Here is a 3,617-nt window from a genome sequence, read left to right as displayed (position 1 = left end):
GAAAGAGAGTTCAGTGACTTGCCGAGGGTCACGCAGCTAGGAAGAGGCAAAGTCAGATTTGAACCTGTGTAGTCTGGCTCTTGTTGGCTTCAGGCGAGAGCCGGGGAGAGAGAGAGACAGAGAGGGACAGAGAGAGAGAGGCAGAGAGAGAGACAGAGAGAGAGAGAGAGGGAGAGAGAGAGAGAGAGAGAGAGAGAGAGAGAGAGAGAGAGAGAGAGAGAGAGAGAGAGAGAGAGAGAGAGGTTATTTCAGCTTTTCCAGCCTGTAAACTAAAAGCAGGCAAGAAAAGAAGGGGTTGGGAGATGTTGAATGAGTCACCTACGATGTCTGCCAAATCTGTCTGGTCAGTTTTCTCTTTCTCTCTTTCTCTGTTATGTTTCTTTGTGCATGATTCAAACAGTTCTCCAATGTCAGACTCATTGCTTCACGAACCTTCATCTTTGAGAAGACTTGCAATTTTATTTTGCAATTGATTTCATTGTAGTCTTTCTAGTCACGGGTGTCACCTGAAAATGGCAGACACCTTTACGGTTTCTGACAGCTGATGACAGATTGACCTCAATCTTTGATTGATGGCTGGTACGGATACTAGACTGTTTCGGGAGGGATGTTTGAGTGAGGGGTGATTTAAAGAAATGGGCAGCTCAAGAGGGTATTTTTTATATTGTAAGATATTTGCTTTCCTAGACAACCTGCTATCCCATGTTCTTGTATAATGAGTACTAAGACCACGAGAACCCCTTGAACATAGCACAGTGTGACCTAACCCTTGATTCCCTCCTCAACTGCCTTAAGGAGGCTGTGCAAAGAATATGGGTAACATTAACAATATGACGACAAGAAAAACCTGTAGGTCTGAGGCCCACTGAGCTCCCGGGCTCATGCCTTCCTCTGTGTTCTGTTTCCCCTCTGTCCACGGCTGGGGCTGATATCCATCAAAGTCCTTCAGTGTCAGCGTAGATATGGCTCTTCCTAACCCACCGCTGCTGCATCACAGAACCTGAGCAATGTTGCAGCCCCACTTCTGACTTACCTGGGGAGCCTCAGCTGTTGATGTTGACAAGAGGTGTCTGTCCAGCTGCTGGCGCTGTCCCTCTAGCGAAGAAGGCCACCTCTACTAAATGTTTCACAACTCTTTTCTTAAATCCTGAAATAGTGACAATAATCCCTCGGCCCTCCTGCAGCTCCCTGAAGATTCCGAGACAATTTCTCTCTGGGTCAACTTGGATGAAATGGGGGTGGGATCAGACAGCATCTCACCCTCTACTAAAAGATAATTAAAATTAAAATCACACCACACACGCTGTGTACACACACATAAGTCTTATATGTGTGTGTGTGTGGCGTGATTTTAACTATCATTTATCTACGTATATATATTTTATATTTAAACATAAATATAATATGTAATATTTATACAAGTGTATATATACATTGTTAATGTACATATATATGTTAAAGATTTTATTTATTTATTTAAAAAATTATTTATTTATTTATTTTTGGCTGCATTGGGTCTTCGTTGCAGTGCACGGGCTTCTCATTGCAGTGGCTTCTCTTGTTGCGGAGCACGGGCTCTAGGCACGCGGGCTTCAGTAGTTGTGGCTCGTGGGCTCAGTAGTTGTGGAGCACAGGCTTAGTTGCTCCACAGCATGTGGGATCTTCCCGGACCAGAGCTCAAACCCATGTCCCCTGCATTGGCAGGTGGAGTTTTAGCCACTGTGCCACCAGGGAAGCCCTAAAGATTTTATTTGACTAATTAATCAATGAAGGAACCAGATAAACATTGTATTTTGAAGAAGAGACATATTTATAAATCAGAAATACTGAAATGAATGTGTAAATGGAAGCAAACTGATTTTTCCACAGGGGCTAGGGAAATCAATTGGACCTCTACCAGACAGGACAGAATTCTCACATCTATGGGAATCATCTTGCATTGCTATCAATTACTTACAACTGAAAAAGTTGTAAAATAGCTCAAAGGCAATGAGAGATTAGAATCACATAACCTGATGGCTGTCCTCTGACAATGCCTAGCTCTCCAGTAAAGCACCTCCACAACACCTCTTTTCCTTAGGCACCATTTACGTGGGGGTAGCTTAAATGTCAGGGTTTCTGGGATTAATATTAACTCCAACGCTTCTTTTTCCTTGTTTCTCTCAGGGTTATTTGGTCCTTATGTAAACAGGGCTCCTGGAGGCCTGCATGGCCTGCCAGGGTTCCAGTATGGGGTGGAGAAGTCAGGCCTCCTCTGGGACCCTCCCCTTGTCATAATGACAAATGCTTCATTTGTTTTGCTGTAAGGGGCAGGGGTGGGGGAGGGGAGATTGAAGCTCGAAGATTGGTATGGGGAAGTTGCAGGAAAGACAGGATAGGATCGAGTTGTGAAGTGCCTTCTGTGCTGTGCTAAGGATTTCAATCTTGACCTCAAAGGCAATGGAGAACAACTACAGCCTTTTTAAAATTATTATTATTTTTTATTTTTTAATAGATCTTTACTGGAGTATAATTCCACAAGATGAGACATGCCATCTCTGCATTTCACCTCCCCCCTCCTATCTCCTGACACATCTTCAGTTTCCTTACTGTGGTGTGTCTTTCATACCCCCTCCAGTTATCTGAGGGCAATCCAGCCCTGGTCACTTCACTGACCTATTCCAAAGACTGTGGCTGTATATATGCATTCACCACAGCAAGGAAACTGAAGATGTGTCAGGAGATAGGAGGGGGAGGAGAAATGCAGAGATGGCATGTCTCATCTTGTGGAATTGTCTTGAATAAATGACTTTTAGAGAATTTTCCGCCCATCACAAAGAGACACCTTTCACGCTTCTCCTTAAAATGTCTCCAGACTGTCCTGCTATCACTTCCTGGCTCCTTGGGGCTTTCTTTCTCCAATAGCTGCTAAGCTAGCAGAACATTCAGCCACCAACCTTTGTCCAGCACCGACTCACTCATGTCTGCACTGCTTAACACCTCGGAACCACCCATAAGGAGGGCACAGCAGCAATGACTGCATTTGATGGAGGAAAAGCAGCCTTGTGGAGGCCTTAACTGAATGGCCTAGGGTCACCCAGCTGGTAAGTTGTCTGGCCCGAGTTGGAAGCCAGGTCCCTGGAACTGTGCCTGCTCTTGCTGGGTACCGCACAGCCTCCCTTACATTCCGGTCCCAAGTCTCCTCTTCTATTCATAGAAGAATGGCAGCGGGTGGATGTTACATGGGATAGTCATCATTTTCTCTCTCAATTCTAAAATTCCGGGCAGCTTTTCTAGTTTTATTTGCAATTCCACAGAGACATTTAGCAGGTTTGTAAGTTGCATCCTAGCTCACTCATTTTAGAAAATGAATTTTTATATTCACTCTCAAGCTGGTCATCTGTTTTTCTCAGAAGCTGCTGTCTCCCAAGGTGCAGAATCTGAAATGACAATCAGGATATTAAAAGAGATGAAGATGAAGAATAGACTAAAAAAGGAATAATTGTTCTGTCGGTCATTTGGCCAAGGAGCAAGACAAAAGTCAATTATAAATAACTTTTAACTCATTGAGTTGACTTTCTCTCACCTCTCTCTTTTTTTTTTTTTTTTGCTGTACGCGGGCCTCTCACTGTTGTGGC

This window comes from Lipotes vexillifer, unplaced genomic scaffold (genome assembly GCF_000442215.2).
Source record: "Lipotes vexillifer unplaced genomic scaffold, Lipotes_vexillifer_v1.1 scaffold641, whole genome shotgun sequence".
In the NCBI taxonomy this organism is placed as follows: Eukaryota; Metazoa; Chordata; class Mammalia; order Artiodactyla; family Lipotidae; genus Lipotes; species Lipotes vexillifer.
The sequence above is the reverse complement of the archived record's forward strand: the minus strand, read 5'-3'. Positions refer to the sequence as shown.